The sequence below is a fragment of the Ovis canadensis genome, chromosome 12 (assembly GCF_042477335.2).
Source record: "Ovis canadensis isolate MfBH-ARS-UI-01 breed Bighorn chromosome 12, ARS-UI_OviCan_v2, whole genome shotgun sequence".
NCBI classification, from domain to species: Eukaryota; Metazoa; Chordata; class Mammalia; order Artiodactyla; family Bovidae; genus Ovis; species Ovis canadensis.
In genome coordinates, this window is record NC_091256.1 from 52,566,360 (window position 1) to 52,579,122 (window position 12,763).

Consider the following 12,763-nt stretch of genomic DNA (forward strand, 5'->3'; position numbering starts at 1 on the left):
GATAGTTGGAGGAAAGGAAGGAAAACTAAGAAAGCCAGAGACTAGAGATGAGTGTGACCTGGTACATTATACAGCTGCTGTGATGAAAAGTGGTGTGCATCCTTGAAAAGATTAGGAACATAGCAAGGCAGAGAAATAGATGAAAAATGCACACACATGCCTGTTCTGTTCTGCAACCATTTCTTTGGGCCTTCATTTATTCATCTATTCATTCAACAAATATTTACTGAGGGGCTATTATGTGCCAGGCAAACAGTAAAGAATTAGGTGTCAACACTGAGGAAACAGATATGATCTCTCATCATTGTAACTGGTGGATTGGGTTCCCACCCACTCCAGTGTGGAAGAGTGGATACTGGTACAGGGTTTAGGGCTTGGGGGACAGGCTCTGGGAAGGACTAGTGCCCAGAAGACCACAGGATGTTGCCTTTGAGTTGTGCCTCTGTCTGTGAGCTGGTTCTGTCCCAGGAAGGCAAGTGATAGCATGGGGGTGTGATGGGGGTACTCCCGATCCAGTGAGAACTTGGGAAGTGACCGCACAGGGTGGGGTGGAGTTCCCAATCAGGTGAGCTTCGTGGGAAGCAGGAAGATGGTCAGGGAGTTTCTCTCCATGTGAAAACCCAGCCCTGACTCCTGCCCCCAAATGACCCCTCCTCCTCCCACGCAGCACCTGCAGAGCGGCCATCACCAGAAGCCACATCCAATTTCCCCAGGAAGCAATCTCCAGGTCACTGATTTACTAGTTGGCTGTCACCACAGGCACTGAATAATAAGGCCTCTTCCCGCGGAAACAATATTAGAGGCTGCAATGGGAAGGGCTAGGGCAGTGTGATATTTATTTTCTGGGCATTTGCTGCAATGAATCACAGGCTGTCTCTAACCTGCTCTCATGCAGCACCACAGGCCCATCCACAGACCCCAGGGTCCTGGGTCTGGGTGGGGGGCTTGCCTGGTGATCCGTTCCAGGGCCCCAGCCACAGTCCAGGCTGCCTGCTGTGCATGTGCTTGGACTGAGAGAGAAGGGGGAAAGGCTTCCATCCCCCACTTGGAGAGAACGCTGGGATTCATTCATTAGCTCATCTGGCAAACATTTATTGAACAGCCGTGTTTCCCGTGATGCCCTAGGCTGGGGACTGGGCATAGAGCATAAACCAGCCAAGCCTGGTCCCCGTCCTGGGCACCAGGACGAAGTTGCACTACATTTTCCTTCCCTCTGCTACCACCCAGCTGGTGAAACTCTGCACTGAGCTTGGCAGGGGGTGGGAATTGATTCTATGTTCTCTTTCCTGCCCCCTCCCCTGCAAACCCACCCCACCTCATCTCTACCCAGATGGTTCAACAAGCTATTCAATCCCTAAATGCTCAGGTGATATTTCTCAACTTTGTGCCAGGACTCCTCTGCTTTCCTTAGGTGGAAGAAGGGAACCCCTGCTTTATCAGCACCAACCTCTGCTGACGCTTCTCGAGGGTGATGGTTATTTACCATGATCTCATTTAATCTTCATTTTGCGGATGGGGAGACTTGCAGAGGGGTCATGCCTAAAGCAGTGGTGTGCCAGGCATACTCACCCCAGTCTGCATCTCGGTTCAGAGACGCTCAGCTTGGTAGTTTGAAATTGGCTAGGGTATTGACAACATGGAAATTGACAAATGCTACAAATCAGGGCTTTTCCCCTTTGGAGAGCTGGTTGTTAAGCATTTATCTGCACACCAGTGCCCCTAGGCGCCTTGCCCAGTACTGTCCCCTGCCACAGTAGCAAAGGATGGGCATCATATCGGAGCTGCCAAGGATGTTCCTCCTGCTGGTAAGTGGCCTCTTCATCCTGGGAGAACTGAGGAAGAGCAAAATGAATTCCTGTTGAGAAGTGACGAGCTGTCAGACTCTGTTTGGCCGCTTCGCAACATCACAGGTCATTTCGGGAATCAGATGTGGTTCCCACTGCCCTCTGTTCTAACCCCCAGGCTATGATGGAGTTAAGACCTTGTGGCTAATTGAGGGCTGACTCAAGGTTAACGGGTGCTTTTATTGGTGTGAGTGATAGCTTTTTGCAGGGCTCTGCGGACAAGCAGGAATCTGGTGGTGGGGGGAGTGCACTGAGGCCCCTCCTCAGGGATAAACATAGACACGTCCTCTAGAAGACCCTTTTTTAATGTTTGGGTTTCCCCCCACCTCATCCTTCTGTTTGCAGCTTAAATGGCATCTCCTCTAGGAGACCCCCGGCCATCCTATCTCCAGTATGTTTCTCTGCACCCATGATCTTCTCTTTTATTTTCTGTTTTTCTTCTTTCTTTGTTTCTTTTGCTAAAATGAAAGCTCCACGAAGATGGAGGGACTTTGCGATTTTGGATGCTTTTATTTATTTAATTTTTTATATTAAAAAAATTGGCTGCGCTGGGTCTTCATTGCGGCACATACAGGCTCTTCACTGTGACGTGTGGGCTTCTTTATCTAGAAGCTCAGACTTCTCTTGTTGTGGTGCACGGGCTTAGTTGCCCTGTGGCATGTGGGATCTTAGTTCCCAACCAGGGATTGAACCCATGTCCCCCATATTAGAAGGCAGAGACTTAAGCCTGTACCACCAGAGAAGTCCCCTTGGTTGGTTTTATTTGTCATCTCCTCACTGTGGCCTCATGATTCCTGATCTGGGGCACACATGGCTCCCAGCTATTTTCTCTTTGTAGCTCAGCTTGAATCAGTGTTAGGTCCTTGGGCTCCAAGGCAGAGCCCTGAGTTTGCACCCTGGTTTTGGGGCTGCCTCCCTGCGGGCTCATGGGGAGGGAATAGAAAGGACAGCCTAGAACAGAAGTTGTGGGAGCGAAGGGAGCCCACTGCCCTCTGGCCCCGCAGTCCAGCACTCTGTGGCTTTGCTCTCCCAGGCCCAATTTTTCTAGACACTCTAAGGCCTTCCCTGCCTTAAGTTTTTTTCTTTTGATATTATAAAAATAATGTGTTTCTTTGGAGAAAACTGGAAAAGGCAGGACACTATTCAGACAAACGAAAAAGTCATCTTTTAGGCAAGAGAAGTGTGTCTGTTTTACTCCCTTCCTTTCCTGAATTAGTCCCGCCCACCTGAGCCCAAGACCCCACCCCCTCAAGCAATTATAAGTAACATTAAAACTGCCTCCTGAACCAAGTTATTACTTCCAAGAATAATAGTCTCTGTTACTACAAGAAACTAATTAACAGCATGCAATGAGGGGGAAAAATTCAATTAATTAGTGGCTTAATAAGCACTAGCAATGACTCTGGGCTTGGTTTGAGAGTTGAGGTTGGGGAATGGAGACCCCAAGAGGGTTAGAGGGTGGGGGCTTGAGAGGAGGGGGGTGAGCACTGGGCTCAGGAATGGGTGGGCTCCTGAGCGAGCCTGAGAAGCTGCGTGGTTCACGAAGAGAGAGCCCCGTTTCTGTTTCTGCAAGATTTTTGCTCTGCCTCCTGGGCTGAGGCACTGGGTCGCTTGGCAGCGTTAGTGCAGAGGGAAGTTCTCAGTCTCTTTTGAATGTGGGGTTTGGGAGGCTGCAGGGGAAGTCAGGAGTGATTTCCCTTCTCTCTCCTATGGGCAGGGGGATGGGATGGGGAGGTGGGCACACAGGGTCCCTCTCCTGGAGCCCCCACACCCGCCGCTGCCTCTTTGAATCCTCCCGTCTTTGAGCCAGAAGCTTGGCGTCTTCCTAACATTGCCCCTTCCTCAAGCCCCACCTTCAATCTGTCCTACTTATATAGCATCCTCCCCATCCTCCCCAACTCCCAAGCCTCCATGTCCTCTTCCTGGGATTCTTTGTTTTTTTTGGCTACACCACACAGCATATGGGATTTTAGTTGCCAGACCAGAGATTGAATCAAGGGCTAAAATCCAGGTATGGGCAGGGCTGCATTCCTTTATGGCTTCAGAGAAACATCTGTCTCCTTGCTTTTCCAGCTCCTAGGGGATGCCTGCATCCCTTGACTTGTGACCCCTTCCTCTAGCTACGCTGGGCCGAGTTCTTCTCACGCTGCTATCTCTCTGGTTCTCTCTTCTGTCTCCCTCTTCTACCTCTAAGACCCTTGGGATTACATTGGGCCCATCTGGATAATCCAGGACAGTCTCCCTATTTTAGGTCAGCTGATCAGCAACCTTAATTCCATCTGCAACCTTAGTTCCCATTTGCCATGTAACCAAACGTTCACTGGTTGTGGGGATTAGGGCATAGACATCTTTGGAGGGGCGTTTTCTGTAGATAACAGTAGGACATAAACCTGTATCAGCTCTACAGACAAAGAATGTGTCTGTATGTGAAGCTTGTGTTTTATGCATTCCATATAACAAACTCTATTAAGTGTATAGATTAATATATATGCGTGTGTGCATTTTATTCAACCATGCTGAAAGAATTATCTTTCTGTCTTCTCCCTTGAAAATGAGATTCCAAAGTCTTGACATGTGAAGGGGGAATCCAACAGTATGTAGCCAAAAATGTAAGAAACTGTTATAGAGGTGCTAGGCAGTTAACAACAAAAAAAAACTGCCTAGCAGAGGAGCCTAGTGGGCTAAGGTCCATGGGATCACAAAGAATCAGACACGACTTAGTGACAAAACAACAACTCTGAAATTGTTGACAAGGACAATCACAGCAATGTCAGAACCCTTTCACCTCAGGCACCTGCAGGATTGATGATTGACACACGGGAAACCTGCATGTGTCTGTCTTTCCCACTAGATGCCAGATCCGTGACCTGTGTGTCTTGCTTACTGCTGTTTCCCCCAACATTGAGCACAGAAGCTGGCGCTCATTCAGAACTCTGTAACTACGTGCAGCTAGGTGATCCTGAATGCAGATATCTTTCAGAGAGCATGCCACTGGCCTGTGCTGCAGCTGGGATTCAGAACCCAGAACTTGACTGTGTCAAAGCATGCCCTTCTAAGAGTCAGATTCATAGAATCAGAAAGAGAACTGGCAGATTCAAGGGACTGGGGTTGGGGGGATGGGGGTTAGTGTTTAATGGGGACAGTTTCAGTTAAGGAAGGTGAAAAATTCAGGAGTTGATGATGGTGAGAGTTGCACAATGTGAGTGTCCTTAGTGCCGCTGAACTACACAGTGAAATGTGGCTAAATACTATGTTTTGTGTTAGGTGACTTTTTACCACAGTAAAAAAGCATAAAAACATGTCCTCCTAGCACACCACACATTTGAGGCCAGAGGTCATTTTATGGATGCCCACGTGGTGGGTGGCAGAGGCATGTGTCAGCAGATTTTAAAGCAGAAAGTTGGTGAAGTGTCAGGCTGCTTTATGTTGTGGGGGTAAAAGGGAGCCACGGCTGGTTCTGAAGCACTACCAGGTGCTGCGGTCTGCCCTCATGGGAGGTTCTCTGGAGAAGGGCCCCCTGGCCAGGCCCCATCAGCTTGGGCTGGCAGCTGGGCCAGAGTCTTCCCCGCCTGCTGCACGCCTGGCTGCCCTGACCCGTCTTCCCGCAGCGTCTCCATTATGCCTATCAGAGCCGGCCGCTGTAGGCCAGCCATTTCCAGAGGGAGGCCGATAAGGCATTTATTGAATTTATGATTTTAATTTATGACAATTCTAATCCCATTATGTGTTCCTTTTTGTCTGCTGCCAGCATGGTGGCGGAGTTTAATTACAGCCAAGTGAGATTTCCCCCGTTGGGGGGACCTTTTCTCCCAGTCCCTGAGGTCCACCCCCAGTTGCTTGAGGGCATTTAGAGGCCTGGTGGTGGCAGTGGGGGTGCTCAGTGAGGGTGGGGAGAGGCCCCCCCCACCCCCCCCCCCCCACCCCGTCTGCAGGAGTGACAGACCGCAGCAGCACTCTCTCCGGTTGGCAGCTGCACAGGGCAGGACGTGAGGGACGTGCCGTGATGCCTAGTGAGTGACAATTAGGACTGCAGCATGTGGCTGCTCGGGGCAGGGGTTGCTGTGCGCAACCTGCACAGCTGTCTGGGAGATGCTGGGGGGCTCCAGAGACAGGCAGTATCCAGGGGAGGAAGAGAGAGCAGGAGCTCAGTGATCTGCCAGGGCTTGTGCTTCAAAGGCTCTGAAGAAATGATGATCCTGGGTGGGCCAGAGACTCCACTGCCAACCCCAGAAAAGGGGGTGTCTCTCAAGTGGTTGGGGCCCTGGGAAGGAGGCCCAGCCAGGGGAATGATTGCGCGATGTCCTAGAGTCCCTCCTCGGCTCCTGCGGAGGGCCGTGCACAAGGGAGAGGGGAACATGGGAAAAGAGGGGCTGGGATGACTGTAAATGGAGGAGGCAGAATAGAGGGCCTGAGTATCAGGGGAGAGGCTCAGTGGGAGCTCCAGGCTTGGGCCCCTGGAGGCCTGTGCCCAGGAGAATGCCAGGGGGACCCAGACCTGATCCTAGAGCTGAGGAACTATCAAAAGAGTCAGAAGGGGAAGAGTGATGAGGGACAAAACAGCCTTTGCTGGGTGGCAAGGGAGACCTGGGACCTGAGAGCTGCCTCGTATGTTACGAAGAGGGACCCAGAGTCTTGCCTCAGTTCCTTCATTTGTAAAATAAGCCTGCGAGCAGCACCAGCCCTTTCCCCCTGCCAAGGGGAGGAATGGGAGTTGAGACCATGTTGGTGGGACGGGGCTGGGTGACAGGGCAGGCAGGGAGCAGCATTTCATGGCTCTTTTCTACCCAGTCTCTCATATATAACTGATGGGTTGCCATTGTTTAGTTGCTAACCCCATGGACTGTGGCCACCAGACTCCTCTGTCCAGGGGATTTCCCAGGCAAGAATACCAGAGTGGGTTGACATGCCCTCCTCCAGGGGATCTTCCTGACCCAGGGATTGAATCCATGTCTCCTGCATTGGCAGATGGATAGTTTACCACAGAGCCACCAGGGAAGCAAAAAGACGACCTGCAGGAATCCTTTCACCTCAGGTACCTGCAGAATTGATGAAACAAAGAAGGCTTCCTGGAGGAGTCAGTCTAAAGGAAGGGAAAGGGTGGAACTTTTTTCAGATCTTCAGGTCTCGGATCCTGACTCTTTGGATGAGGGTGGAGGAAGCACAGGAGAGGAGAGAGTACAGTGTCGGAGTTGAAACCCAGACACATGCAGGGGTGGAGAAAGTGACTTAAATGAGCCAAGCAGACAAAGTGTGATACAACAAGGGGTGGTGAGGACTGTGGCAAAGTGGAGTGTGCACGCCCACCTCGAGGGGCACCATTTTTATGCTCCAGCGATGATTGCCATGAGGCTGATCCTGGGTTGTTAGATGGTCTCAGTTTCTGCAAGTGTCCCCATCTGTAAAATGGCACAGTAATATCTGTGTCACAGAGTTGGAATGAGGACTAAATGAACTAATGTAGGCAAAGTGCTTAGAACAGTGCCTGGCCCATAGTAAGTGACACTGACAGTTCCTATGATTGTTCTTGTCATGCTCTGTCTGCACAAGAGAACAGCTGCCTTCCTTCTTCTGACTCCCAACACCCTCTGGGTGGGAAGGTAGGGGGAATCTATTCATTGTGGTCCAGTTATCTGGGGTCTTTGGGGCAACAGACTTCTCTGGCTGTCCTTGGACTGGGCCTGAATGGTTACTGCAGACAAGAAATGTTTGTGCTGTTGGGGAGAAAGCAGATGCTGTTACGCTGCTATGAGATGCTGTTACACTTTGAGTTATCTCGAGGCACTTCAAACTTGTTTTTGTTTTATTTTGGGAGGTTATGCTGAGCCTGAGACATACATGTTTGCAAGAAGGATTTGTCAGGCTTCACTGGGCTGAGAGGGCTGTGACAGAAACTCATGGGGTGAGGAGGGGCCATGTGGAAGGCATGGAAACAGTGCCAGCTGGAGAAGGGACTGAATTGTGAACCTAAAAGAGTTTCCCCAAAAAATAAAAAATAAAAGAGATTCCTAGTTTTGTCCAAGGACAAGGAGGAAGACATTAGAAGTGGGATTGACAGGATAATTGTCTAGCTAGTCCTCAAGTATACACTCTTTTTTTTTTTTTTTTAGTATAATTGCTTTACAATGCTGTGTTAGTTTTTGTTGTATAGTGAAGTGGATCAGCTATGTGTGTTAAGTCGCTTCACTCATGTCCAACTCCTTTCAACCCTATGGACTGAAGCCCACCAGGCTTCTCTGTCCATGGGATTATCCAGGCAAGAATATTGGAGTGCCATTTCCTCCTCCAGGGGATCTTTCCAACCCAGGGATTGAACTTACGTATCTCTTACGTCTCCTGCATTGGTAGGTGGGTTTTTTACCACTAGCGTTACCTGGGAAGCCCAGAGTTATGTGTGCATATATCCCCTCCCTCTTGGATCCCCCTCCAGCCTCCAAATCCTACCCATCTAGGTCATCAGAGAGCACTGAGCTGAGCTCCCTATGCTCTATAGAAGCTCCCACTAGCTGTCTCTTTTACACATGTCAATCCTAATCTTCCAGTTCGTTCCACCCTCCCCTTCCCCCACTGTGTCTTCACATTCATTCTCTACATCTGTGTCTCTATTCCTGCTCTGCAAATAGGCTCATCTGTACCATTTTTCTAAAGTCCACATATAGAGACTGCTTACATTCTTAATTCTGCCTGGGCTGGCAGCAAGAGCAGGTATGAACGTGTGTGTGTATACCTGTGTGTGTGCATACCTGTGTGTGTGCATACCTGTGTGTGTGCATACCTGTGCGTGTGTATGCTTGTGCACATGGGCACCGTGTGTCTCTCTACATGATGCTCCACCTCCTTCAAGACCCTCTCCTTGGTTAGCTCCAGCTGGCCTGGATTACTCTTCCTCCCCTTTCTCAGTTTCAAGTTTGAATCTTTGAAGAACCAGCAGCCTGTCCTTGGGTGAGTCCTTGACCTCACTGCGCCTCAGTGTACCTATCTGGCTGCTCATTCTGGCCCAACCTATTCCAAAGCGGTCTCATGCAGAGGCAAGCTGATGGTGCCTCCTCAAAGGGCTGCCTTTGGGTTTGGACCTGCCTCCTCTTGTTTGCTGAGCCCTCTATACTTTCCAGGCTCTTGACAGCATTATCACATCTGGTTCCTGCTGAGATCCTGTGAGGCAGGGTGGATGGATGCATTCCCAGCTTATAAACAGGGAAGCTGAGGCTCAGAGAGTGTTTGAACGTATTTTGTTGTTCAGTCGCTAAGTTGTGTCTGTCTCTTTATGACCCCATGGAGAATTGTTGGGTGGAAGTTAGACTACAGCATGCCAGGCTTCCCAGTCCATCATCATCTCTCAGAATTTGCTCAAACCCATGTCCATTGAGTCAGTGATGCCATCCAACCATCTCATCCTCCGTCACCCCCTTCTCCTGCCCTCAAGCTTTCCCAGCATCAGGGTCTTTTTCAGTGAACCAGCTCTTCAAATCAGGTGGCCAGAGTATTGGAGCTTCAGCTTCAGCATCAGTCCTTCCAATGAATATTCAAGGTTGATTTCCTTTAAAAGTATAGTTGTATCATTATTTAGGTGTGTTGAGACCAAGAGATCATGAGGCATTTGCCATTGAAAACAGTTTGTTACTCACAGATACAAGAGAAGGGGGCACAGTGAGTAGGGGGATAAGAACTCTGGGCAGCCTGGTCCAGTCACACACTCTCCAGTGTGTGTGTGTGGTGTGATGTGTATGTGTGGTGTGATGTGTGTGCGTGTGTGATGTGATGTGTGTTTGTGCTTCACAGAGCGTTGTGAATAAGCTTCATTAGGACCACATAGAAGGGGGACAGATGAGCAAAAACAGGCACTGTCTGTCTCCAATTCAGTGCTCTTCAATTTCCATCCAACAATTCTCTATGACGGTTTTGCTCCGTGCCAAGCATGGCCTCCAGCCCTGAGCTAGAAGGACTTTTCTGCTATTTCTGCAGATGGCCTAGAAGGGCAAGCATCCCAGTCTGGAAGGCAGGACACCTGGGTCTGAGTCAGAGCACCATCACTGAGTCACTCTGTGACCCAGGACAAGCTCCATGAGCCTCAGTTTCCCCATCTGTACAATGGGTGGGCTGGACTAGAGGGTCCTTAAGATACCCTCATGTTTGACCCTTTGTGAATGAAGTGTCCTGAGCAGTGATTCCTAAGCTCACTGCCCAGAGTAGGCCAAGTGGGAACAAGAGGTTTTTCAGATCCCAACTCCTGGGCCTTCTCCTTGATCTGTGAGTAGGGTCTGAGAAGCTCTATTTTTGAGATGTGATTCTGATGTAGCTGATTCATAAGCTGACATTTGGGAACCACTGCCTAAGAAATCTGGTTCCTCAGAAGGGACAGGGAAATCTAAAAAATAAGGGATATATATAAACATGGCTGATTCACTTTGCTATACAGCAGAAAATAACACACCATTGTAAAGCAATTATACTCCAATAAAAAAGTTTTTTTTAAAAAGGGACAGAGAGCTGATTCCTGTTTGAGGCACCCACGTTTGCCCCCCTGATAACCGGAGGGACAGAGGGACATGTCTCAAATGCAGTCAGAAGTGACAGCAGCTTCTGAGCCCAGGCCACATCTCAGCCTGCTATGGTGATTGTCCTGTGTCCACAGGTGGTATGTGACCCTTACAGGGACCCGGGCCTACCAACTGATGGAGCATCTTGGAGCTGAGAGCTGTTCCTAGAGCTTCATCAGGACATGTCACTCTAAGCCAGCGCCTGGAGAAGAAAGGAGGGTGCTGGCTCTTGGGGTGGGCACTAGAGGCCCATGAATCAGGCTGCTTGAGTCCAGCAGGGAGTGAGGTGCCTGTGACCTTGAATATAAGATCTTTAGAGGTGCATTCCAAGTCTAATCTAGCCCTTAGAGCTCAAGTTGGGAGATGAGACACCAAGGGCAGTTAGTGGGAGGTGGTGGCCAAGGGGGCTCCTGTGGGAGCAGGAGGAGGGCTCATCTGTGGGATCCTGTGGGTGCTGTGTCCCCCAACCCATTGGGCAGGGTGGGGGCAGGGGAGCTAGAGCTCAGAGGGAAGGGAGGGGGTGATGAAGCCAGAAATGATGGGCAGCCTGGGTGAAGCTACAGGATGACTCCAGGGTTCCCTTGTAACTGTCACAGGAGGGAGGGAGCTAAAAACACAGATCTCAGAACCTTACTTTCTGGGTTCAAATCCCAACTCAGCCTCCTCCCAGCTCTGTGGCCTTGGGGAAGCCATTCTACCTCTCTGTGCCCTCATTTTCTTACTGATACAATGAGAGATGGGCATAGCACCTCCCTTAGAGATCTTCATGTGGACTGGTCACTTAGAACAGTGCTAAATGAGCATTTGGGCTTCCCTGGTGTCTCAGTGGCAAAGAATGTGCCTGCCAGTGCAGGAGTCAGGGGTTTGATCCCTGGGTCAGGAAGATCCTCTGGAGAAGGAAATGGCAACCCACTCCGGTATTTTTGCCTGGGAAATCCCATGGGCAGAGGACCATGGAGGACTACAGTCCATGGAGTCACAGAAGAGCTGGACACAACTTAGTGACTAAACAACAGCAAATGAGCATTTAGCTATTGTTGGTCTCGCTGGTGTTAATATCAGTGCAAGGGTAGTGTCCCCTAGTGGTTATGACCAGGCCTCTGGAGGTTGAGCCACTGACTGGCAGTGTGACTTTGTTGCCTGACCTCTCCATGCCTCAATCTCCCTCCTTCTAAAGGGAGGAGAATGGTGTCTACTCACTAGAGTGGGTTAACTGAGGTGAAGGCTTTAGAGCAGAGTACAGTTCATGGAAACACTCTAAAAAGAGCAACTCATTGCTGGCACCATGAATCCAGTTGGACTGAGTTGATTATGTCAATGATATTTCTGACTTGTTTTCCAGGCAGCCGAAGGCCCAGATGCTGCTCCCGGGGGTTCAGTTGAAGTTGATGTGTTTGGATTCAATGAGCATCGTTCCTGATGTTTGAGTCCAAGATCTGGATTGAAATCCTAGCCTCAGCCAGGCTTGCCCTCAGCTTGTCTGAGACTCCGTTTCCAAATTTGTGAAGTGTGATGATGATGCCTGCTTTATCAGGAGGCTGGGAGGTTTTAGAGAGAGTGGAGGGGAGGATGAACCCAGCAGGACTGCTGTGCAAATGAAGGGGCCGTTGACCGTGGTGACTCAGCCTTGCATGCAATCAAAGGGGCTTGACTTGCTTTGCAGCCCAGCCACTCACTGGCTTGGTGACCCAGCAGCAGGTCCCTTCACCTCACTGAGCCTCACCTCCTCACCTGTACAAAAATATGCAGTATTCACAGAGCAACTAAAGCTTGTGTGCCACAGCTACTGAAGCCTGCGGTCCCTAGAGCCTGTGTTGTGCAACAAGAGAAACCACCGCAGCAAGAAACCTGCACACACCGCAATCAACAGTAGCCCCTGCTCGCTGCAATTAGAGGAAGCCTGTGCACAGCAACATAGATGAGGTGGCCATGAGGGATGGGCCACAGGCTGGACCTCAGTCTTGGGGGAAGGACAGGACAGTTTTCTCCTCTTCCACCCCTCCTGTCTCCAAGCCTCTCTCCCCAAACCTCTACTCTCACCTCTTTTCCATTCACTGCCTCTGTGCACTCCCTTCTGGCTTCACTTGTATATATATATATATTTTTAATCTTTTTGGCCACATAGCATGTGGAATCTTACTTCCCTGACCAGAGATGAAACCCACACCCCCTGCATTGGCAGCACTGGACCACCAAGTAAGTTCCTCCCTTGTAGCTTTTAAGATTAGACTTCAGTGCTTGGGTCTTGAGGACATGTCTGTGACAAGCCAGCCTCTGCCCTGGATGTGACAGCAAGCCCTGGATTTTCTTGCTGCAATAGATGCAGATACTGAGTCCTGTTCCTCACCCGGCTGTGCAAACCTGCAATTACACGGGAGAGATTTT